General features: G+C 33.8%; 1 protein-coding gene across 1 annotated transcript in view; it reads right to left on the minus strand.

Annotated features, from left to right (window-relative positions):
• LOC310900530 (uncharacterized protein) overlaps positions 1–27,934 on the minus strand; it is a gene marked incomplete at its 5' end in the record, with an annotated part of 545,595 nt that overhangs the window by 54,388 nt on the left and 463,273 nt on the right. The window contains one exon of the mRNA XM_083838654.1: positions 10,899–10,930. The remainder of the gene's footprint in view (positions 1–10,898; positions 10,931–27,934) is intronic.

Raw genomic sequence — 27,934 nt, forward strand, 5'->3', positions numbered from 1 at the left:
GAGACAGAGCCTCAGGTTCTGCTCAATCTTACATGACTGACAACTAGATTGTTCCCCTGCAGGTCACTAGTTTTAGAGTTTTAGAGGTACAGAAAGAGTAAAGGGTTTTAGCCTTTGTTATAATGTCAGCTTATCTGCTTTCTGGAAGCAACACAAACTTTTGGGCAGTTTTCGCAAATTAAAGAAGTATATGGCCTGCTCTGATTTATATTGAAAAAATAAACCAACAATTGGCCACTTTGAAAACTCAGTGGAACCCAAATATAATCAATACTATACTAACTGCCTCCAGAGTCTTGAAATGCTGTGACGTCATTTCCACAAAATATGTTTATGTAGGTAGACTAACAAGAAAATAAAAAATGTGGATCAACTATTCTCAACATCAGCAAGGAAATACGTTTAGGGGAAGAAATAATAGCCTATTGCAAGAAAAAAATATATTTTTATTTATTAGTTTGTTTGATTTTCTGTCTTTCATTAAACTATTTCGTTATCTTTATGCATATTCTTAAACCCACGGAGTTTAGCAGAAACATTTGTGAAATCAAACAATTAAAGAAGGAAGTACTCTTACTCATCTTTTCTTCTCCCCCTCCATCTCTGCATTTCCATTTCATGAAGCTTTAAGCAGCATAAAACTTTCTTCCAGTATCATTCCCCAATCAAAGACCCAGTGAGGGAGCAGAGCAAATAATTAGCTGGCTTATTTTTAGAGAATTATGACAGAATCTTGTACTTGTGCTAGTGATGTAGCCTCTGTAGATAAAGACATAAGTCAATTTCTAAGGCTGTCAACACTTTTCCTGAGTGTTAAATTCATTTTTAAAGTACTGCTAAATTATGAAATACTCATTTAAAAAGGAAATATGCTTTCCGTGTTTGGGATAATTATTGTGACTGTCTATTTCACATAGACTAGCGTGAATAAATGTGACTGTAAGCAATTGATAGGGGGTAAAATTCCAGGAGAGAACTTTATTGTTCATGAGTAATTAAGTAGTTTATCTACTATTATTATCCACAATGTGAGGACACAGAGTCAGTACTAAAGTCAACTTATGACTCTGTGTTGTTTCTTCTCTCATCATAGAAGGAATAATTGTTCAGCTTGAGAGGGGTGGTGAATGAGTGGGGTTTTAAAATAAATATAGATATAGAAGACATGCCGAGAAAGGAGAGCTGAGCTTCACTTGCTCAGAGGAGGTTCTGTCTCTCTTCACACCTGACACAACAAAAATAACCAGCAGCTATTCTGAAATGTATCTAGCAGTGAAAAGAACAACTCAAGCTAACTTCAGTCAAAGGCTACAGTGACTGACTGCCAGGGCTGTGACAGCATCCCTGCTCTCCTTAGGCTTTGGCTGCTGGGAGTCAACAGGCCAGCTCCAAGAGAGTGCTGCTGGTGGCTGTGGGGGCACAGCTCTGCAGGAACATCTGCAGGGCGAGCCCTTCACCCAGAGCTGCTTTATGCTCAGGTTCATGTCCTGGGCCCTCACCTTCAACCACTGTTGGATCTTACTGGTCCAGGCCCTGACACAGACCTGCAAACAAGTTCTTACAAGGTAAAGAATAAAAGGAAGAACAGAACAAAAGTTTTCTTTAAAACAAAAGCTCAGTTTTTCAGTAAGGTATTACTGGAAAACAAGCAAGTGAATAACATATCCATTTAATGAAAGCCTCATGACAGTTCACAGCAGAAGCTTAGGCATTGATCTCATAATTCTGAGCTGCAAGGCAGCACAACTATCTGTCTTACTACTTCCATGTCTCTCTTCTCTTGAGCTTGTCACTGTAGTGTTAATTAATGATCAGCTTGGAGTGAGGTAAATTAATAGCTTCTGGTAGAGGTAAGAGAAGAAAGAACATGTATGTGATTTTCTAAATTCTCTGGATAAGGCAAAGAAGAGAAAGAAGAATGGAATATCCAGACTTTCTCATGTTCCCCCCCCCCCCCCCCCAATAAATTCTTCTGCAGTTCTGCTAACTATAAAAATCAATCTATTACAGTGAAATTAGGCAACACTTTTCATTTCCTTAAATGAGTTCTTAAAGCATTTTAAATATGTAAATTACCTGAAGGAGTTGCTGTAGCCATCCTAGAAAGGTCACTTACAGTTTGGAACATAAAGGGGCCATGACATTGAAAAGTATTGAAAAGAATGCAATCAACATTTCTGTAGCACCAAGGAAGAAACAAGCAAACCTTACTGAATATTTCTCCAATAAAAAGCTATCAGAATTTTTTATGTAAGTCCCAAACAGCAGCACAATCTCTCTCAGCAGACTTCTGAGGCTATATTTTTTCAGTTCCTAAAGATTTTGAGCTTTTTGATATAGGTGTTTAGCTATTCCTTTGTAACGTTTGAGTCAGCTCAGCTCTAGTTTCTTCAATGAAGTTTGAAGGAACTTTGGTATTTATTTTTTATTATTTTCCTGAATACAAACATGCAAATCCTTTACCCCTTGTTTTGTCACTGTGATATGAATATTAATGTACTATTAAAAACAGAGGCTACAAATACATGCAAGCTTCCAGAAATATTTAGAACTTCCATAGCTGTGGAACTTCCTCTTCTATTCCTGAATCTATTTTGACACATAACTATAAAAATACAGGGGGTCATGACATACTTAAATTGGAAATTTAATATTAACTATATTAAAATGCTACTTAATCAAATACAAGTTTTGGGGAAGAGGAAAGGAAGAGGAAAAATCTCTCTCTCTCTTTTTTTTTTTTTTTTCCCAGAAGTCTTCTCTACAGCAATGAAATCTTACTACTAGTTTCTGACCTTTCTATATGTCTGTTCCCTGTTATGTAATTCATCAATATCACAGTTCCATTTAGGACTTGCATTTGTACCACTAAATTCAATAATATTTATTGCCATTAGTTTCACTGGTATTGGCTTAGCATGATAACCTTTTTACTGCTTTATTATTATTATTTATTTATTTAATATAATTTATTTTATTATTATCTATTTTTATTATTTATTTTATTTTATATTATTAGCTTTTTTTTTTTTTTTTTTTTTTTTTCCTCCATTGGCTTTAAATGATTACATTTAAATGATTCCAGGCATTTTCCTGGAAATGAAAGCAGAAACAAATACTTTCTACAAATACTGGAAGCAGACAGTGCTTACACACAGTCTGCTTATTTGGAAATCCATGGGGTTGATGCTCAGGGAATGAGGTGTAAATATAACAGAAAATAAAAAATATCTCAAATTGTAATACTGTTAAGATGTAGAAGTGCTAGAGTATGACAGACAGATTTTCTGGGATAATTTGCCAAAAGCAATAGAAAGAACACTCAGAAAACAGTTTGTTCCTAAAAATAAATAAATAAATAAATAAATAAATATTGAATAATTGAACAGTTTCATAGCCATAATGAAAGTGATTTCTAAAACTTCTAAGCTATTGTTATATAACATCCAAGAAAGTTAAAATCATGTAGCATGATTCATGTAATTGCTAATATTACCACTGAGCTATTTAAGAAAAGAAATGCCACGTGAGGGAGAAAGGAAAAATAACCAAGTGCTATGCATTGTTCTCCTCCTCACACATACACACATTTCCTTTGCTCAATTGCTACACAGCTACTATTTGTAAAAACTGTACATGGGAGAGCTTGCATTTATTGATGATAAAAGATCATTTTGTGATTCACTTAACTGTCCAGTATCTCAGCTGTGCTTTGGCCATGATGGGTAATTTTAATGAAAGATGAGATAGGGATTTCTCACTGATTCAGGTTTCACCAGTGTGAAGGTCAGTTCCTCAGGGTAGCGATGCAGAGACATTAATCATCCTTCATACTGAACAGTGACCTTATTCTCACACAAGAACCTGCAGGTCTGTGGACCCTATGGTTTGAAGGCTAGCGGAAAGTCAAAAGGCAGAAAACAGCTGGCTTAATCCCAGTGCTTTATGTATTAATATATTTCCCCAAAGGCAGCAAGATGAAAAGCAAAGGGGAAAAGTCCACACAATGGGCATTTTTGTCATTAAAATTCAAACGTCCCAACCTTTCTCTATGAAAGAAAGAAATTAGTGTTGAACAATTCCTCATTAATTAATAGTAGTCTAGCTCTAGTCATGAGGATCTAAGAACCATGTGAGAGGAAAGACTTATAAAGAGCAGTCATATTTTTATTACTTTTATCCCTTTCAAATACTCTTGCAAGTTGTTTCTCCAAATTCTCCTCTTCGTAGTAGAATACTATCATTTTATATTCCTTTCCTAAGCTGTTTTCAGGAACATTTGTATGCACGGTGACATATAAGCCTCAAGTGACAAAATATTTTCAAATGAAGTCCAACATATGTGAATAATCAGGAAGACAAAGTGTTTCTGTCAGAAGGTGTGTATCTGCTTTTCCATGACAGAAATTGCATGAATATTGAAATAATGGGAAGTAGCAAAAAACAGGTGCTGTACACTCTTAAATTCAGTAATTACAGTCAATAGCCAGAATCTGCTGAAAAGACATGTAGAAAAAAAATAAATAAAAATCTCCTTTTACTCCCCTTATCGTTTCTGTAGCAATACTATGTACATCTACAGCTTGCCTCCCAAAGCAGAATGTTGTGGTTTGGTATTATATGTCTACAATTTCCTCCTACTGGAAAATCCAAGAGAGGATTTTAGCTGGTAACTAATGCAGAAATAAATTCTAATATATATTTCCAGGCCCTATTACTCCCCAACATCCAAATTCCCAAATTCTTCTAAAAACACTAGAATGTGCTCTTTATGTAATTAGTTCTTATAAGTGTTATTAAAAAATATTGAGTAACTGTTACCCCCCCACACACACACACAAAAAAACTTTTAAAAATTGATTAATGCTGAACTCAATTCTAACTTTTAGGATAAGGATTCTTTGCCTTGACCAGACAGAAAAATGGAGAAATACAGTTGGTGATGACACAGTAGTTGAAGTTGTTCATGACAGAGCTTTATGAAAAATTATCTGGTAAGGGAACTAATAAAATGAGACATATGACTACTTTAATCATTATAAACCTCAAACTTAACCAGGATTAAGTTATAAAACATGAATCCAATTGCTCACTTTGTCTTGTTTTCTTCCTGTAAATAATATAAAATATTATATATATATTATATATAATATTATATATATATAATAAAAATATATATAATAAATATATATATAATGTATTTGGGGCTGAATAAATGTATGACTTGAAAAAAAAAATCTAGAAAAAATATTTAGGAAGTAGCGAACAGGAAAGTCTTACTACTTGGTGCTTGAAATAAAAGGCAAAGAAACAATAAGCTAACATCCCCAAACTGCCAGACTATTGTAACATGAACAAAAACAAGGTTGGATAGATGTTATTGAAAGTGTAGTTGCAAAAGTATAATGTATGTCATACATAAACACATATTTAATATTCTATGAAAATGACTATCTAATCATATAAAAATATACAATATGTATGTGTACACACATTAAATGCCATATACACTTACTTCCCCTTCTAAGTTATCACTGTATATAGGGTATACAACCATGAAATTGTAACAGGCCCCATGATTATAGCAGAAACTTTTAAAGTAGGGGCACATTAAGGTACCAGCGGCCCTGTGGGTAGAAATGCAGATGGTTTTAGAGGTTTTATAGCATAACAAAAGTAGTTCTTCAGGTATTATCTAATACCAAGGAGCTGTCCAAGGCTCAGCTTTGCTAATAAAGCCTTTACTTATGCTATTAGAAAGGTACAGTTACTAAGGACATATCCAAAGAAAATCATTCACTACATTCACTACAAAAGCTATGAATAATAACAGATGAAATAATGAAGTCTTTCCCAGATACATAAGAAAAAAAATCTAAATGCACATCTAAATGTACTTGCTGATTTGTGGTTTGCCCAGTTTTAATAGAAAGCAGAAGCCCTGTATCTGCAATTTCCCTCATCTAAACATTAGACTGTAATGCTTTAGGTAGTCATAATGAAAATAATATATATATATGCTTCACCCAGGAAAGTCCATTGCAATATTATCCACAAAACTTAAGTACTTGTATTGCCCAGGGATGTACCGTAATAGAATATGGATAATGATGAAAACAAAATTATACATAATTATCTCATTTGCAGTGACAGATTGTCTTTTTATTTCCAAGAAGGAAGAATAGTAGATAAAAGAAAATAAAACTTACGTGAAACATGCTGGAAGTCATCAATGCAACAAGAGAAAACTCTTGGCATGAGGAAGGCTAATGAGATTATACTGTGCCTCTAGTGAATTTTGTATGACCAGAACACATGAAACAAAATTAGTCTTTCTTATTACTAAGCTTCCTGTCACAGCTAAGAGTCATTTAAAAGACATAAACGAAAGCTATGTTACAGTTTATGATATGATTATTCATAAGCAGGAAAAAAAAAAAGATATATTTAAGATACCCACTATCTATTATACTACTATACTGTGATGATCTTATATACCATGGAAAGAAAGAAGAGTGTTTCTTAAGTGTTGTTGAATTCATGGGTGATTGTAAGTAAGTCCCTAAGATTCATAATTCCATAAAAACTTCTTTTGACTAAAAGGAATTTTCATAGGAATAAAGGCTGTAGTGGAGAAAGAATCATTAACAGAAAAGATATGAGTCTTGCAAAACTTCAGTATTCCCAACCAACTAATTTTGAAGGACTTCATTTAAGCTCTTATTACATTACATTTCACAATATGGATGTTTGCCAGTTGAGATGAAGGGAAAGAGATGTCATCAGTGTATGTAAAGGAAAATTATTTAATGCTTCTTTATATTTATTTATTTATTTATTTTTGACACTTTATCTGATCTCTGGAAATTCCAGAAGACTTTTTGTTCATTCATGGAGATCATACCATCAGCATTTAGACCTCTCTTAAAAATATAAACCTAAAGAAAATTTTGGTTACTTGTTTTGTTTTGTTTTCAGTATTGACACTGCAGCAGCGAACCTCACAGACCACCCTGTTTTGAGCAAGATGTTGAATCAGAAATGTATTGAGGTCCCTTCTAAACTGAATTGTCCTGGGCTTCTATGAACCATAGAAACATTTGCAATGAAGCTCTGTGCAAATATCTTAGACTTAACATGAGCATAAGTATATCAGTACTGATGAATGGGGCATATTAGCGTGGATAAATCACCACGCTAAAGCATTGCTCCCTGTTCAGCTTCTAGAATATACGTTCAATCTACCTCTCTGTCCTACTTCATTTGTTGTTCCAGGATACAGGTCTACACAGAGCTAGTTTGAATGTTGCTGCACTACAAGGTGGACACCCATTTATTTCTCACTCTAGTCAGGACTACTATTTTTCATATAACTTTCTTATGATATAATTCTGAAATACTTGATCTGTTTTCAGTTTTTACTCAATGACACTAAAAAAAAGACGAAAGTTGCTTTAGGATAGAGAAAGGCTGGATGAAACTTAAAAGGTATAATTGCAACTATTTATACTTCTGCTAATTATGATCATTTCTCATTCTATGAAACAAACTATATTTTTTAAACTTGCCAGAAAATTTCTGTAAGTAATTTGCACAGTAAGTTGCTTGCAGAAAATGTTCAGTAATCACATTTTGAAAATTACTCTGTTTCAGTTGAGGTAACAGATAACTATTTTCACAGTGCCTGTAAGCATTCTTTTCATGCCATGACTTGAATAATGCTATGCAATTTTCACCTGTGAATACTTAGTCTAGGAATTTTAAAATAATATCTCGCAAACAGTATATCAAGTTAACTTATACATTATATTTTCCATTATTTTTACCAGTTATGAACTAGAATATTGAGATAGATGAACTTCAAAAGATACTTTTCAACCATTTACTGGAACTCAAGTGCTTTGTTAAATTCTGCTTTGGAAATATAAAGGATTACGTGGTGCTGTATCTCAGCAGCTGAACTGCTACTAAAGAATACTGACTGGGAAAGATGGAAAAATATTCCATCATTATCTTGTGCAAGTAACTGAATATAAATATAAAAAGCTTAATATTAAAATCTAAAGTATATTGAAGCCCCATGTGATTTTTTCTGTATGTAAATGAGAATTTTTAAATTTCTTGTCTGTATTTTAACATCAACTGTAAGCCATTAATAGCTTCAATACTCTGGGAACTTAAATTTGTTTTTACAACATTCTTTAGTTATTAGGTCCAATACTACCATTTTCACTGCAGTTGAGGACAGAGTTAAAATCTAGGTTCTGTTAAGACAAAAAAGAGTAAATTTTCACATACCTTTTTAGTACTGTGGAGAAAACAGACTGACCTGTATCTTGATCACTTTTATTATGCAAGATATTCAAATTGAACATTTGAAAATAAATAGGAAAAGAGAAACAAAAGCCTTTATAAATATTTTACTTTAGTTTACTAGAAGACAAAGATATGGAAATTACTGTCATAACTTTCACCTTTGACCTTGCAAGAATATACTGTGTTTAATGATAAAATGAAATGGAAAGATGCACAAATCTGGTAGATTTGCCATAGGCAGTAGAGATGGGAAATGCAAAATGGCTCTCCCAAATGAAATTTCATGACTCACAGTACACTAATTACAATAATTTTAGCTGAAAAGTGGCCTTACTGTTTGTTAGGGTGTGACAGGGGAGCAAGGAGAGAGAGATTCAAATAGAATTAATTTGTAGTTCTTTGCAATAACACATTCATTTGACCTTAGGTCTAGGTAACTAGCTTAGCTGAGAAGGATAACAAGTAACCTGTGTACAAAGAAGGAGTGGGGGGAGCACTTGGAAGAATCAGATGTACAAACTAGCACTTGCTTTTCCTCCCTCTGTCTGACTCTAAAGCTGCTGCTGGCTCTTCATATCCCGCCTTGCCCTTAGTCCTCCAGCAGAACTGCCAGCCTCTGTGGCATCCCTTTGATAAATAGAAAGCAGCTGGTGTCCCAAGGATGGCTATTAATCTCCTCACAAGATGAAAGTAAATGGAGGAGCTGAGCAATGCTTTGTAATTACTGATTCATGCACTCACTTCCTGAGGATAAAAGAAGTTTCAACAGTTTCTACTTCGAAGATAGATTAGTTTTAATTGATACATCATCACTCTGTGAAATTAAGAAACCTATTGTAGCAAACACTTAGTAAAATCTGCTTATTTAGGAAGACCTGGGAACATGAATCTGACTACTTTCTGCTAGCCAATATTAGTACATATATAGACAGGATAGTGGAAAACAGCTTTGGGGTGTCAGTTATAGCACTTTATTTATGTATTTCCTTCCATCCAACAAACTTCATTTTAGGAAGCAGGAGAAATACACATTTTGGTCCTAACATTTTCTGTTCTGCTCTGATCATGCTCTACTTTTCTGATGATCCACTGAAACATACTTGACGTATTAATAAAAAAAATAAATAAAATAAAATCTTTTACTACGCTGAATTTATGCAGAAGATTTTATATATGGTTTTTGAAAGCTGTTTCTATTTCAAATATCTAATTCTGTATTCTACCTCAACAAACACTTAAGTGTACACTGTGTCTTAAGTACAGGTTTAGGCAGCCATTCTTTACAACAGTGCTTTGAATTATATATGTTGGTAGTAATACTAGAACAGGTTCTTGAGCTAAAACCTGTGGAGAAGTGTTCATTCAAGTTAATTGCTCAGTGAAAAACAGCCTCACCAAAACCAAAATTATTCTATTCATATTATAATGAACCATAATATGAACTATTTGAATATTATAATGAACAATTTGTGTTATAATATGAACTTTCTTTTTATTTAAATATTTTTATTTTTATCAGAACCATTAAAAGGAATGTTAACAAAACTCAGAAATAAATTTCATTTTCCTTAAAGCTCTATAATACAACATTAATTGTAAAAATTGTAAAAATCATACATACAGAGGCAACTTTATAAAAACTATAAATGTATTGAATACAATAATAGTTTTATTACACAGAAATGAAAATAATTCTGATTGTATTCAAGGGTCAAGTACTTCAAGCTTTAGTTTGATTGGCAACAAACTGTAGTAAATTTCTAAAAATCTAATAAATCCCTGAATTTCAGATATGAATTTCATTGTACAGATGTTACTTAAGTATTATTGTCTATCATCTCCTGTCTTATATTAACTGATTATTTTTCTTTCCATTAAGATGTAGTTATCCCAAAATAGTTTTAAGATGGCATGACTCATGCAGTTTTTCAACAGATACTTTCATAGAGAATGAGGATAAGAATAATGTTAGCACAGCAAGAAAACTCCATAAGAGCTCTGACAAAAATATGCCAGCTAAGTAGGGTGTTTTTCTTAGGAGGTGGTTAGGGGTTAGGCAGACATACAAATATTTAATAGCCCAGTGGTTAGGATATCGTTAAGTATTTAAAACCAAGTCCATTTACTTTACTTCACATTAAGGGTTGAAATCATGTTGTCATGAATCAAATTCAAGTATTTTATCCACCTAGCTGCTATATTAATACAAGGTGGCAGAAATCTTAACTTTCATAATTTAGGAATATGGACTATTTCCTGTATTTATGCAGACTGTATTATAGCATAGGTTAATTCATAGTATTTTGTCTTTACTTTTTCTGACATTCAGAAAATGTATAGCTTTCACTATAGTTTCAGATTTGACTAAACTGAAGCAAACATCACTATTTTCTAACTTACAAGTGGCAATTTTTGTGTTCTCTGTTATACCTGTATTGTTAGAAACCAATTTTAAAGCGCTTATCACATTCTAAAAGCATTAGTAACCATTTTAAGCTAGCTGTGTTTTTAAAACAGTCTTATTACAGTTTTGTACTTTTAAGGATATGCTGAATGCATTAGAATAAAACGTGAAATCATACCTGTGCTTGATACAATTCACCCTTCATTGACACTAAAGGAAAAAAAAAAAAAAAAAGAGAATAGTGAGGTCTACCTGACTACAAACTACCAGAAAAAGCATTTGTTTTACACAGCTGTAGAGCAACAAAGCCTTTTTTTATTATTATTATTTTTATTGTTTTTTTAACCACATACTTCTTATTACTCACTCTTTGTAAGAGATTCAAGTGGATCCTGAGAAGGTAGATTGACAAGCAAAGCTAGAAAAGATATCTCTTGATAATTCTTGCCACTTCCAAGATATTTTTTTTTGTTCTGAGAGGGTGATAAACTCAAACTTTCCAAGTTGTGAAGAAAGTAGCAAGAAAAGCATCATAGCTAAACACGTGTAACAACTGGATAATAATCAGAGCACTAGAAAGTTGAACTTCTGTCCCCTATATCTCATGATTTTAAACTAATTTTTTAAAAATGTGTAACCGAATAAATGTTACAGCTTTATACATTAAACTATTGAAGGCTGTAAGGTCTATTCTATCAATTGCCTGTTTGCAGTGATCATTTTTTTCTGGAGGCCTATATATGAAAGGAGAAGGGAGGAAAATTATTTCTACTTATACAGCTCAAATGTTCTGGTATGACAGAAACAGTTTTAGGTTCCAAAACATGTAGAGATGCCCAATACTGAAAACCACAAATACACCGAAATAAAAAATAAATCAGGTGTGATTCAGTACAGAGAAGTCTTTATTACCGTGTTTCTAATGAAATACGGGCAGCCAGTACCTTAATTGTCAGGGTTTAGAGCAAAGAAACTTTTGTAAAAAGGTATTTGACACAGCATCTCTACTCTCTTCTGAAAGTTATAAAGGGTTCAGTCCATGAAATATTCCCAGTTTCAGTACCTGATGTGTTTTCTGTATAGAGAGTAGTGCAAAGTTGATCTGTATGTCTGTCTGGAAGATATTTCATGAGTGAAGATCTTGCCCTTAGTATATAAATATAGACAAGCAGTAGTAATAATAACAATAATGAAAGCCTATCACTACGATATCTAGACACCATATGTTTCATTAAGAAAGTGCAACTACTTCAAGAAGGATTTTAGTATCCTTTGTATTTTATATATCTCTTTTCCATTAGCTATGGGAAGAGATTTTCTGCTTTTATAAGAAATCCCTCCTTCACTCACTGCACCTCAGTTTATCTCCCTGAGAAGTCTTTCTAAAGGCTTTTCCAGTTATGTGGGACTCTTTATTACACTGTGTGAGGTTATTTTTCTTTAAAAACATTTACTTTTACGTTTACTCTGTACTCCTCTACAATCTTTTTCTTTTATTTTATTATACTCAAAGCAAACTATAGAACTAAAATGCTGTAAGTGTTACTAAATTGAGACAAGCACCCACATCCAAGATCAATATTGTTACAAGGTGACAGTAAATGTAAAACACTCAAAGCCTTGTAAATATTTTAAATCTGTTTCTGAGGATTTGCAAACAGTTGATGCAAACGCTGGAAGTACTAAAAGGCCATCAGAAAGAGAATTGGGGCTGTCATTGTTAAATAACAAGTCTGTTTGCAGTGTATCTGTTGTGAGAGTGCTAGAATAGTTCTGACTGGCTCAGATATTAATTTCTTTGTGTTCTTTTCTTTGTGTAACTTCAGACTCTTGATATATGAACAAAGCAAAAAGGAACTGAACATCTTGTACTCAGACAAAAAAAAAAAAAAGAGTAAGGGAAAGCAATGATGATAGCACCAAATGAAAACTTGAGAGGGGTAATATAGAAATGAGAGTTCTTATTAAAGGCTAAGAATGTCTTACAACTGATGAAATGACCCCTATGCTAAAAGTTATGCTAAAGAGTATGCTGAGATTAGATAAGAGAAGGAAGAAACTCTTCCTAAGTAGGAGAAATTCAGCAAACAAAGTATTTCCAGAAAGAGAAATCAACAGTGGGGAAATTCACAAGGATAAAATGTTGAAGGAAACAGGACACAGAAAACTATGTGAAATCCGATGGTTCCCAGACAATAAGTCAGTAGTAAAGAAATCCTCTGGAAGTAGGAGAAAGAGAACTTCGTTCCCAGGGATCAACATGAAAGTACAGACCAGACTTCTACTAATTTTGCAGAAATTGAGACACTTTCCTCAATGACCCATGTAGTCATAGATCCAAAAACCATGACATTCAATGCTTTCACAAGATAACACTCTGCATTCTTATAGAGTGAAAACACAGGACAAAACTGAACATCATACAGTCCCTGTTTTATTTATTTATGCATTTATTTTTATTATTTTATTTTTATTTTACTTGTTTTCCTTACTTACTGTTCCTAAATGTTTTATGCTAATTTTTATGCTAATTTTGTCAACCTTGAGAAATTATTCACCTAAAATTGTAGCTCTGGATATGCCCCTAGGCGTATTTCTGTGCTATTTCCTTTCAGTCAAGTACTCTAATTTTGAGACTTTCACAGTTGATATTGGTTTGGTACAGAAGGTACAGAATTTTGTAACCATAGGAACTGAGTTAGAGAGAAAACATCTGTCTTAACAAAGAAGTTTACTGTTTTGGTTCTGGTTATGTAGAGAGAAAAAGTTTCATATATATACTCATCTGTGCTTTTTGTCTTCTGATGAACTGGAAACAGGGAGGGGCAGAAGCACAGGTAAAAAAGAAGCTACTCTTTAAAGTTAATTTCAGCCTATATAGAAAACCAAATTATTAAAAGTCAGTCCTGATGAACCATGAATTGTAAACTGAACATTTTAAGACACACTCAAAGACTTTTTTATGGCACCTGAAATATTATGGTCTTTGTCTTTACAATGTCAAATAAATAAATAAATAAATAAAATTTTCTTGTTGGCTTTAAAATAAAGCATTATCTTTTATTTATTTTTTTTTCCTTGCTGTTCCTTTTGAAGTAATGGTGGGATTCTACATTATTTCACTCAAAACTTGATGTTGTGTATGTGCCAGTAGAATTACACAGAAAAAGCAAAGGTGTTTCTTTGCCTTGAAATCAGATTTCCACTGTTAAGCTGACCTTTAAATGTACTGTTTTGTTAGGCAAACATCATTATATGAAATTAGTCACAGCTTTCTTGTTTTGTGCAAGCAAATCTTGATTACTCGCCTTTCTATAAAGAGGCTACTCAGTTTAATAATTCATGCTTCTCTGCTTATCAGCTTTATAAACCAAAATGGTGCATTCTGCTATAAATCATTCCTACTGCTGCATTTCATTTTAATGCACTGCAGCAAAACACTAACATAATTGGTGCAATCTGTTATTTACAGATATGTTGCGAGACACAGGTGGCAACCTACTTTTTGTAAGAAAAATTAAGACCTCCTTCACAACTTGAGTAATGTTCGAGAAATTATAGTGATAGTAGGATAGTAGTCATTTTTATTCCCTCACAGTAAACTTTGATTCTGTTATAATGACTCACAGAAGTTTTTTGTTTGTTTGTTTGTTTGTTTGTTTTAATTCTTAGATAGGACCTTATCCAATTTATGTTTGATCTAGAACAGAGGAATACTACCATAACACAGTAAGAGAAATAACTTTGCAAAAAAATGTAATTCCATATTTTTCTCATTTGTTGACTTATTTTACTTAGCCAATTTCCTTTGCTAACAAATGAAATTATAAGGAATTTCTTTTTTATTAGTAGTACAACTGCTGCAGAGTAACGCAAACACACATAGGAAATCGATAGCAGACTTTTATTTCCAAATTTATTAATAGTGAAAGAGTATGAAATACAATCAAAAACACTCATTCCCACAGTACTGCTCAATCCCATTTGACTGAATTGCAAGGCGACCAGCAACTCTTGCCATGAATCTATGATTAATTAGAGATAGAAGGAATTTGATTGAACTGGGAGACAATATACTAAAGATATTTCAGCAATCCCTCAGTGTGATCAGAGCTGTTTAACTGATATGAAAGTATACTTATTGTATAGAAGTAAAATTATTGAGACTATTGAGACTATTATTGAGACTATTTTGAATAATACTCCAGATTAGATATCTAGAGTTGCTGAAAGAGCAAAGACATTACTGTATGAATAACTCGTAACATAATAATAATATGCAACATTTTATTTTATTAATTTTAATACTTGTTTTAACCAAATTGATGGACTACTAGCTGTCTTTAGCAGTCTTCAATATTTTCCTGAATCATATGAATTCATTGCAATACAAATTTGTTCCAACCATGTGCTCCATCAAAATTTTGCAGTAATAAGATAATTATTCTAAAAAGACTGAGATAGAGTCTGTAATTTTAGAAATGGTTGTAGTTCATGTAGGAACCTCAGTCACTGCTAAATACAGTACTTATGGTAAAGTCAAGAGTGAAAATGTAAAGTGATTATCAAATAAACACCTCCTGAGTGATATCTATTAAATAACAGAACAACCTCACTAGGAAAGTGCCATAGGTTGTTTTATTTGGTACATTTTAAGTGGCTTGGAAAAAAACACTGTAATACTGTCTTGCATAGGAAGAAAGAACTACATACTCTACACTGTTATTCTTATCTACAGTTTCTGTTTTTATACTATTCCACTATATTAATTTCATTTACTGTGGTTGATCTGTATAGAGAACTGCGTGGGATCCATTTACAAAGTACTTCTACAATAAAAACCTACATAGCAGCACTCAAATACATATTGAAGCAAGGCAGAAAAAAATAGCTTTCATTCTCCTTCCCTTCTCTAAATAAGAACATACATGGAGGAAAGCTGAAACAGAAATAATCAAACCAGAACTTCCCTCACACAAGAAAACCAAGAGCAGGTTGGCTTTCTGACACAGCATGAGGGTACTGCCGCAAAAAGCATTCTCTGTTCCTGCTGAGGCTCCTGATGCTGCCACTCCTGGTGCCAAACCGGCTGCTATCACCACATCATCTGCTGTTGGTGCTGCTTCATACATTTGTATGAAAGGCCAAGAGAACACATTCTAGACTGTCTTGTGCCAAGAGAAGGAATAAAGCAATTTGGGAAACCAAATGATGTAAGTATTAGTGCAGAAGAACAATAAACCTTGCCAATTACTCATTGGCACCAAAGTCTCAGAAGAGGAATCCAAGAAAAAGCATAAGGGCATAAATTTGGAACAAATTTGGAACTTGATGAGAGCCATGGGAAAATACCAAATGTATCACATCAGAGAATGAGCAGGATCAAAAATAGAACTTTTCTACAAACAGAAAATATGTATGTAGCTGCAATTGCCACTGTTAAAATGACTAATAAAGGTCAAGGAAAAAGAAATTATGAAACAGAAAATATTATGCAACTTTTTTTTTTGTTGTTTGTTTTAATCCTTTGGATACTGGGAGACAATGAAAGGCGTTATGATTTGCTCAGACATTTAAGTGTTTGGTAGCTACCTCTACACCTATTAAATGACAGGAGTGCAAACTAAAGCCCCAAACAAAACCATATGGAGTACTCCAAGTCCTCTTTGGATTTGGAGGAATCTACTGTGGATGTCAAAAAAATAGGTCAGCTGTTGACAAGCAAATCCAAGCTGCCATCTGGGCCTTGCAAATGTAGAGACCGTATCGTAAAAAGCTAGTGTTCTGCTGGGGTGTGGACACCGAAGTATGAAAACATCACATCCATTTCATGAAGGTCACAAAACAGCAGCCTGGTAAAAAAGCAGTTATTTATATATTTGAATTAGAGTTAGATTCATTACCTTATTATAAAATATTATTTATCTCATTGTTCACTTTCTAAAGTGTCTTGTTCCTTCACGTTCTTTCTATTCACAGAAGTAAATGTTAATACAATTACCATGATTTCTTAATATTTATTAATATACATAACATTGAATCATAAAAGCCAAGCTATTTGCCCAAAACATTTTATGTATAGATCTGTGTTACATATAACTTCAACCATTACTGTTAAACAACAACAACAAGTTGAAATGCAGCTTTTACAGCACAGAGCCAAGATCAGAGCCACAAATGACAGTCATAGTACTTTACTACAGTACTAACCACTGACAATTCAGGTAGAGGTTCTAGAGGAAATATCTATATATATGTTTAGTGAAATGAACATTTTTCAAATCCCTATCCTATGAGGAAAAGTAGTGTAGGGTCTTGAAAAGAATGCTTTTATGTCTCAATCAAAAATTCACACTTCAACACATACATTGGCCTCTCGCACCATCCAGAAGCAATCTTTCACTAACAGGCCAAAGAAAAGAACGACCAGTTCTCAGTCACTGATATCCACATGTTGTAACAGAAAGGTGGCAGCTGGAGTTCTCCCATCCAGGTACAGACATGACCTATCTCTTTCAGGTTACAGGATGCAGCAGCATTACAGCTGACTGTGATCAATGGTAGCAACATCAGAAATTCCATCTACTATAGAAAATACTGGTCAAAACATGTTTGTAGAAACTCAACTTGTTAACTGCATCCATATGAAATATATGCTAGTTTGTGACAGAGGAAACAAAGACATCACTTTTGAATGTTCCATTGAGGCAATGTGATGCTTAGTTCCTCAGTCTGCTTCACACAATCCAATTGTTCCTCTATAGGAAATTGACGTTTCCAGTGATAGAAATACCAGACTTGCCTAGGGACAGAAATGACTTTGGCACTTTGATTTCTAGAAGATTTCCTAACTGTGCAGTCAGAAACTGATATTGGTAACTAACATTTACTTTTGCTTACCATTCCCTTTAGATTTATGATTCCTTCAGGCTGCATGCCAGATGTATATCCTATCATTTGGTAACACTTTATGGTGATGAAAACTGCTGACATGTCTTGGTTCAGACAACCTTGATGGTCTCTGACAGCACTGGAACATTTGGGCTATCAAGGCAGAAGCAAAGAAGGCAATGCACAGTACACTAGCAGTTGCAATGTTTTATGAAAAAAAAGAAAAAAAAATATCTTCTATAATGTGTGCTTATGGCAGCCTCAGTCACTAAATTTTACTCAGGAAAATTAAATCATGAATAGCATTATCAGCAAATTCAGATAACAATGAACTTTCTTCAAAATGAAGGACAACTCTGTGATCTGTATTAGCCTTACTAATTATTAGCATTACTACAAATGAGAGACTTTGGCTAGACAAGATGGTAAAAAATTATGGAAGTTAATGATTTGCTAATAAATTTTTTAGTATATGCTACCACTAGTAAAGCAGCATAAATTGGGATTTCCTTCTGAAATTATGTCTACAAAAGGCAGTTTTCTTATTTCTTGCTCATGTGTTGATGTTCAAAAAAAAAAAAAAACAAAAAACAGAATAAGGTAAGGGAGGTTTATTGTATTGCTTATATTGGCCACTTGTTTTTCCCGAAGCTTAGTATTAGTGTATTAACTATCAAGCTGGGATATTGTAAAATCTGTTTTTACCACCTCACAGTGCTATGCATTATGAATACAGAAGAACTATATATATACATATTTTATCTAGAGTAGCAAAATTCTTGAGCCAGTAATGTCCAAACAGTGGAGACAAACCAATAAACAAAACCAAACCAAACCAACCAACCAAAAAAAAAAAACAAACCAAACCAAACCAAACCAAACCAAAAAAAACCCACTTCCCTGGAATCAATTATCTTTTCACCATTACAATTGGTCCAGAAAAAAAAAAAAAAAAAAAAGGTAGAAGAATATTTATTTAAATTAAGATCTGACTCCTATCCTTAATTATTAACTGTCATTGAATATTCATTCAAGTTAGCTCTGTGCAGGAATAAATTGTCAGGTTTCTCCTTCATGCTTACATGAAATAGTTTCAGGGACATAACTTTATAACAAAAGTTTTGTAGCTTAAATTCTGTACAGCTTTTGAAGATCTGAAATTTCAAAAAATGTGGTTTAGATCTGTTAAAAATATTTTTTGGCCAGCTGTCAGTATATACTTGAGACAGTGCTAATTAAGATTTATTTATTTATTTTTAATTACATACAAACACAATGCAATTTAACATGATTTGGAAAATAACGTTCTTTCATGTTCATGAAGGAGCTGTAAGAATTTTCCCTTACAGACTGGCAATTTTGCAGTCCATAGTAATAACACTCCACAACCTAAGCCAATGGGGTTTTCCTACAGCGTTTACTAAAGTCAAAAATGTTGATATAAGGTCAGAGAAAGGTGTGAATGAGGACTTAAGGATCACATCTCAACATGCAAAGATAATGTACTTTCACAGAGCTGCGTCAAAAGTATAAGAACTTGACCTTTTATGTCAAGTTTTCTTCAGATGGGACATAGTGTACTTTTTGAGCTTTTTAACTGAGAGATAGAAATTGTGTCTTTGATCCTCTGCTATAGCTTTTGTAAGATCATCCTTTGAATATTCATGACCCTCAGTTGTGTGTGTTTGCTTCTCTCTGTGCTTTCACCAAATTTAGGTCTCTTTAGGTCAGTGCCTTGGAAATGATGCCTGGAGAAGAGTGGTTTAAATCTGAGATTTAATAAAATTCAAGTGTACATGTGCAAATGTATACACACCCACATGGACCCATGATAGTATCAGTCATCAGAATTTAGGCTTGAGAGAAAAGGCCTTGTCTCCTCAGCATTCACTTCAAAACACAGGCAGTATTGCAGAGATCTACTGATAGATGCAGCCCCATTTCAAAGTGCCACTACACTACCAAAAAATTCAAGATTTTTTTTTTCTTTGATGCTGCTGAGATTATGAAGATAGACTCAGTAGCCTGTGAAATGTAATATCCTGTGTTTTTATCTCCTTCTTGTTTGGTCTATCATATGAAACATTTTCTCCAACACTTTCACAAAGTCAAATGGAAGTCATCACATTCCTGTAACTCAACACAAAACAAAACACACAACAGTGCAGAGTAAGTGAAGAGTAGGTATAGTCATCTTGAGGGAGTGGACAAGACAGGTACAGAAGCACCAGCAGGTGAGTTGGACATATAGTAGACCTTTAAGATGTTTGGTTCAGGCCTCTTATGTATACATGCATTGTGGTGTTGCTTCTTAAAGTCTTGATCAAACACAAGCACATAAGCAAGTCAAACATAGGAGACTTGTTAGAATTACAGGAAAGACTTCAAACTGAAACAGTGCCTGTCAAAGTGTGAGTTCATGCTTCATTCGCTACTACATTTTTCTTCCCAATTTATTTTTTTTTCTACTTCCTGTACTGCAAATTGAGTTAGTTAATTATTATTATTATTATATATATATATATTTTTACAGCAAGATACCTACAGACGTCTAATTTCATTTGAATGTCAATTCGGGGAAATCTTTTAGATGAAAGAAAAATTAATAATCAACTCAGTGCTATTTTGTAGGTAAAGCAAAACTTGATTTTATTTCAGATCCTAGATGCATTATTTTTCAGAGTTCAGGTATCTTGCCTTCCTTGTAAAGGATGCTTATTTTAACAGGGTGTAACTTGGAAAAAAAGGAGCCTTCTATAAACTGAATACCATGTGCTGGATAATGCTGTTGTCACTGCTATACATTGCTTGAACTATGTCTTTGAAGTACGCAGAATTCACAGGATCCTTAGCCTAAAACCATGCTGACTGGGAGCTGTTTACATCCATGTTAGTCTCTCTTGTTTCATTTCCTATAATCCACTAAATCAACATGTCTCCAGTAACCTGAATCATGCCCACCGTCTTCTTGAAGAGCAGATTCAGGTTCTCTACTGTATTACAAATCCTTATTTAAATTTTAAATATTTTAACATTACATATGCTAGTTATTGTGTATGAAAATGGAATACCTGCATAGAGCATTAGCAATTGCTTTAGTCCAAATGCCACTTTTCACATAAAAGTATGATTTTATCATCATCACTCATGCAGAATGTCTTTCTCAACAGAATGTGAAATTCAGGGACTAAAGTAAATTTTCCCCAATATGGTATTTCTTGTTACAGAATGGTAGCTTTCCAGCTAAATCAGTTTTGCAAATAGTGTCCTGTAAACTGACATACAGAGCATGTGAATCTGTATGCAACTTTTGTCTGAATGCTGAGCTTATGGGTTGCTTGTCTTCTCCATCAGAAACCACTGAAATTCCTGCCACACCTGCTCTAACAACTTTTGCCTCACATCTCTTTTCTCTAAACTAACAAAGCAATTAGAAACAACTGTTCTCTCAGACAAATGATTATCATCACCAAAAGTTATGCTTCTGAATAGATAGGCAAAGGCGATGCTTAGAATCTGAACAATAATTTTGTCATTCCACATGGACCTCATTTTTGCTTTTTTGGTTGTTGTGATAGGTGACACCATCAATTTTAACACTTCAGCTGCCTGAGGAGTTGAAGATAATAAGCTGGGGACCACTATGGTCACCTGCAATTTTCTGTTATGAATTTTTTGATATTTTGCTACTATTGGCACCACGATAGACATTGCCACATTGGTTAGACACTTTGTAAGAAAAATCACAAGAGTTTGCTAAGACCTGCATATTACATTCAGGAGAAGATATGCCGAATCTCTCTAGAGGAAGCATTTACATGTTATCTAGTATCTGTTATCTTTTCAGACATTCACAGTTAGACCACTAACAGAAAAAGACTATGGAGTAACTAAAGATAAATAGGTTTGGTAAATCTGTAATCGAGAGCTGGCAACTATAAGATTTTTCTAAGAACATTCTATATCAATTTTTCTCAATTCCATAATATGTGATAATATTAGAGCATAGTAATATTGTTTTACCAATTATATAACAAATGATGGTCTTTTTATTGTGCATGCATGAAGATCATTACCGAATGCCTGATGGACATTGGGTTTGATATAAATATGTCATATATGACCTTGGCATGAGAATTGACTTTAAAATGAGCACAGTAGCACATGACCATACTTGCATTAACAATACCATATGTTGCCTAATGAAAAGCTCTCGATTAAATGAGAAAGATACAGGAAAGCCATTTTTCATGAAGACCAGATGTTAAGCTTTGTTTCCCTTTTCTACAGTTGTCAAAGTATCAATCTTTAGATCTTTCTAGTCTTAAGAATAAAGAAGAGTGTGTAGAGGCCCCAAATGCATACAATTACAAAGGAAAACTCACAGCTGGAGCAGTGTAACATTTTATTTCCCTATTTTCTGGAGGCTTCTGTTTTTATTTCTGTGATAAATTTTACATTTTAAATACATGTTACAGCCCTGGATGAACCATTATAACCTTGCCTGTATACTTTTAAAATATTATTTTCCCCAGCAAATAAGCTTTTCCTTTTCAAAATAGGAACCTGAATCCACTGAATTTGATTGCTGCCTAAGGAAGATAGTCCTTCATAATAATTTAATACAAGGTCAAAAATACTTCTCCAATCACCCTTGATTTTTTTTTTTCAGTTTCAACACAAGCTTTCCCTGAGAGAGAAAAAAATCAAGTCATTATAATCCCTTATAAACACACATATGCATGCTCACATAGAAATAAAAGTGAATCTCAACCTTCACTTTCCAATACTGACATCCACTATTACTAGCTATTTGTTGGGGGCAAGTACTTCAAATTCACATTGTCAAGCAGTCACTGGAGAGATGCCACTAGGGATTAACAATCTTTTGTAAATTGCAAGAAAACAAGGAGGCACAAACAGTGCAGTCTGAACACCTGAGAATGTAGTTTCTATTATTTCATTGTGGCTGTTCAAAACTATTCTGTCTTTCGAAAGCAAAATATATATATATTTTTTTGTCCCATGATTTAGGCTTATGTCTGTTCTAGATTAACGCAGTGGAGAGAAAGGAGAAAAGCTTTGCTTAACTGAAACCTGAAGTAAATGCTTCTGAAGAACAGGAAATTGTTTCCATTTAAAAATCAACTTATGACAAGTCATTCAGATGTATTCTTCTAATAATTTGAGGAGTAACATCTCTGCATCATCTGTACAATGGAAGATAATAACCACTGACATTATTGGACTCTTCCTACCATACTCTTTGGTTTTAGGAAAGTAAACCTCTACAACAGTTTTTTTGTTGTTGTTGTTGTTTGGTTGTTTGTTTTTTTGTTTGTTTTGTGAAGACTGATGCTGTCAATGTAATGTATGTTCTGAACATCTAACATTCCCTGTTTAATACTGTACATGAGACTTAAAGATGTCTTTGACTATAACCTAGAATGTTAAAACTGAACCATAAGGGTCATGCACACAAGCAGAAGTTCAGCTGCATACGGATCTTTCAGTCTTGAAAGGAAAAACTGAGCAGGCTTAAGAACTTTTAGGTCTGACTAATGAAGCATCTGTTTCTAAAGATAATATAACCCCTAATTTAGATGCTTAAGTCCTTTTTGTCCCAAGTATTCAGTACTTCTAATTGCTAGCTTAATGCAAGAATATGTATTATGACTAAGAACTTAGTTTACAATCAAGATTTACACAAGATGTCCAATGTCAGCAGAGAGGACAGTAACTTATTCTGCTTACCACCGGTTCACCATAATGTTTTGGAACTGAGACACAAACATCAGTCATAATGACAAGAAGCTGTTATTACTTACATGTTAAAACATTTTAATTGACTTCATTTGAACTTTAGACCTCATTCTAAGGACTTAGTGTATGAACAAAGGCTTATTGAAATGAATTAAGGTTGAAAGTCTAAATCCAAATGCTTCAGAAACATAAAGTAAAAGCAACCAAAGAAGTTTATTGAAACTAATATTGTTACATACCACATAATGAAAACACACCAAAATCCAAAATAAAAAGGGCAACCAAAGTACCTTGAACTGACAGTTGTAGCAACTAAGAAATTACTGAGAACAATTACTGTGAAAATGACAAGTTATATTGCATTCTGATAGAAAGACCTTACAAGTAATTAAGCCTTTCCTTAAGGGTCTTTGTTCTAAATCTTAAATCCATTTTTTCCCCCCAAACAAAGAGGGAAACATCATCTTTCTGTATAGTAATGCACCTGTTTTGCAATTCATTCTGAGAAAAAACATCTACATTCTCAAACTAAGTGTGCAGGCTGTAGTCACAGCATGCAAATAGCACACAGTCTAGAGTAAGCAAGAGACAGTACTGAAGGCTGCGGGGTTGACACGACATGTCTGTATTGAGGTATATGACAGTCACAATATAATGGGAATTCAGTGAACCTATTACCCTGGTTTTGAGTCCATCTGGGAAAGAGAAGTGGGCATGCAGCCTGAAGTATTCACCACTGGAAATCTTATCCTGTATTGCCAAATTAGCCTGTCTCTCTAATGGTATTTGATTTTTCTTCTTCGTCTCTGTCAGTAACAGCAGAGATGAATCTGACACTCAGATTCACTCTAGTCATTGGATGAGCCCAAGATGTGATTGAACTCCGAACCTTTCTTCTTTAGCTGACGTTTCTTTTTCACTGACGAAAAATTACTTAGCCAAAACTATGTAGCATACATTACATTTTCTGGCATATTGTTTCACATCGGCTAAGGTATGTTGGTGATATTTTGATCTGAAATGTGTGAGTGCACTATACTGTCTGGCTAATTAACTGTGACTTACCAGATGTTTTAAAGATTTTATGGCCCATATGACAAATACTGCAGTGTGAAAAGGAAACTGAAGTGGTGAAAAGAAGAAAATTACATTTTTCTCCACACACAGTAACAGAATCGTCTCTCATTTAACAGTTTCAAAGTACTTCACAACCATTTATTAGACAACTAATTACACACTTTCTCTCTGAGGAGAAGGTAAGCATTATTATATCCATATGACAACCGAGCAAACTTCTGAGATTCAGCAGTTCAGGGCATGATCCTCAAATCCTTAATTACCTAGCCCTCAGAAAGAATATGCCTGTAAACAGTTCACCTCAGGAGAAGGCACTGTGAGAAAGACCAGTTCACTTTTGCTGGAGCACGCCCTGACATACACACACCACACACAAAACATTACAGTAATATTCAAAATACAACTTATTCCACTGGTTTGGGTGTTAAAAACAGTATATCCATCTCTCCCTAGAATCCTCACTTATTTAATTCCTAAGGGGCACGTGATATGCAGAAGCCATACAATAGTTGCAATTCAGTTTGCAAAAGGTGAACTTTTCATTCAGCAAGTTTTCTGTTTTGGGTAAAAAATAGTAATCTGATGAAAGGTTTCTGGGGACAGGTTCTAAATACCACTAAAGACCAGTCAGCAAGTTGCTAATACCAAATCTAACAGAGCTGCACACCATTTCCTCTCTCACTTATTAATTAAGAAATTAATTTGGAAGGCTTGCACTTCTCCAAATGTTATCACAAGAAAAAATTTACACTCATAATCTTATTCAAATAAATTAATGGTACATGTCTGGATTTGTTTTAATTATCATGAAAAGGACCTTGAACATTCTTTGTTGATAAGTCAGTAGTAAACAGAAAAGAAACACACGCTGACATAAAGGAATAATTAAAATCATGGGAAGAGGTTAGTCTTGTAAGAAATAATTAACCTAAAAAAATCACTGTGATTTAGAAACAAAAACTGCCTGTGCTTGGCTGGAAGGCTTAATAAAAAAAATATCAAATGTTATTAAACAAAATGAAAAGGTGCTTTAAAAACTTTGTCAGAAGGATTGACTTTTATGAGTTTGTAGTCTGTCTATTGCAGTTATTTGACTGACATGAGGCTTTTACTTCTCTTTTCATACAATTTTAATAAAAATGGATTCTCCCTAATAAAAAGACACAGCTGTGGTTTCCTTCCCAATTTTTTTTTTCTTTTTTTCATTTTTAGGTATACAATATATCTAGAGAAACAAGGAAGAAGGGGAAAGCCACTTTGACATTAAAATGTGCTGTTTCCTGTTGTACTGCAATCCCTATTTCTGAGAAGTGATAGATGTAGACTTTATTCACTTTTTTATTCTTTTCACTCAAGAGGGAGAAAATAGAACAAAATCCAAATTAAAATAGAAAATATTAAATTTGCATGTATGTCCCCAAAGATTCGTAGCAACTTCAATCATTTAAAAACACTGTCTGAACAATTTATGTTTATAGGTTATTTTTGAATAGCAAACTCTACTCTGTTACTTTCAATTCGATATACTACAAACCCTCTCCCCCACCCCAACCCCACCTCACACCGCCCTAATATCACGTATCTTGGCTGACTCACAAATAAGTCACTGACCTAGACAGAAAAGTGCTACTACAATACAGCTTATAAAGGCAGTAATGAAATAGAAAAATAAGAAAGGAAAGTTCAGGAACCACCCATCTAAATATGAAGATGACCTATAGCAGAATTTTTAAAGCCATTTGTTTTCTGGTCAATCTTCAGCAACTGTCCAATAAGGGGTAGTTAGGAGGGCAGCTTTGTGGGTTTCCTTTGCACTACTTGCGCTAAGAGAAAATATCTTTGGCTGTCTATGCCTTACTTCATTCTTCTGTGTGATTTTAAGGAGATAGATTTTGGAGAATGATATTGAGGAAAGATTCTAGAAGAGCCTTGCAATGTTAATTTTACAGCTTATCATCCCACTGCCAGGATGGTAAATATAGGGAAGTGAGGAAGGTTTTATTTTGTATCTCCCTGAAAATGAGTGAGCAGAACAAAAAAAATACTTTTTTATCCATATATATATATATATGATTCAATGAATATTGAAGGAATATGACAATTCTCTTTAAAAGCAATGACAGTGTATATACCTGGGAGGGAAATAAGTACTAAAGTTGAAAGACAGCATTGGCACAAGCACAAGCAGTGAACAGTAAACACTTTTAGGATGGAATTAAAAGAAAGTGTTTAATTATCGGCTCCATGAGGTATTGAAACAACTTTTACTTGTACAGCAAGTTCTACAAACAACTTGCTAGTTTTAATAATGACAGCTGTGCTGTACAGAGCTTCAACGCAGAGCATTGAATTTCATATTACTTTTATTTATGAAAAAGGAAAATAGAGCTAGGTTTACCACATGCATATTTAAGTCATCAGTATATAATTTGGTAAATCTTCAGTGATGATGTAATACTGCTTAAGTTTAGACTCGCTGAAAGTATGGACATACCAATATATTTTCTTTGTTTACTTTTGAAGTATTACAATGATACTTTAGAAGTGCTTTACTTAGATTAATTTTATAATTTCTTACAAGGAAATCTAAATTTGAATTGACAGAACTGTTTGAAAGAAATACAGAAATGCTAAGCATTTATAAAATAGTAGCAGAGATACTGCTACCCGAATAAACTATTTTCCGTAGATTTCAAGGAGTCAATATGATCTTTAAAATTCTACACCAAAAGCTTGTATACAGGCCTTGAAAGCTTATGCTGCAACGTAACTGGAGAAAGCCTTTACACAATATACATGAGTAAGAACAACAAAATTGCACACATATATTTCCGTGACATATCAACATCTAAGTTTTATAAATCTTTAGACAACAAAATGAGAACCATGGTCCATGTCCCAACAAATTAGTACTCCTAGGCATAAAACAGAAAAATCTGCCCTGAGGGGATATCTGAAAATTTGCACTTGAGAAGAAGAATCTTTGGGTGAGAAAAAGCTTGTGTGATTAGCTTCAACATGTTATTTGGTTTAGCAATGCAAAAATCTTGAGGTAGAGCTATGAAGAGTCTTAAACAGCAAAACAATAGGTTAACAAATGCTAGAGAAAATAAAGTTAACAGAAAGAATTTTTTTCTCTGTACCAAAATGATCCAGAAAGGGCAACATTTTGCTAATACCAGTGCTCTACTTCCAACTTTGTCCAGTGTGTCCAGTATGAAGCACATCAGGTATGTGAAGTGAATTAGAAGGTCTCAAAAAGATGTAATAGTCCCCATCACAGAGGAGGACTGAAGATACTGGTTCAGTAGCAGCCAGCAGCTGCCGTAATTCATGAGAACCCCAGTCCTGCAGAAAACAATCTTGGGTACAATATTGACTCAATCCAAAAATACCTCCTTAGAGGATGGTACAGTAGCAGAGAAACTATTTTGTATTCTCCTTACCTTAAAATAAAATACTTACTAGGATGACTTTTCCTGT

Source organism: Anser anser (genome assembly GCF_964211835.1).
Source record: "Anser anser genome assembly, chromosome: 5".
Taxonomy (NCBI): Eukaryota; Metazoa; Chordata; class Aves; order Anseriformes; family Anatidae; genus Anser; species Anser anser.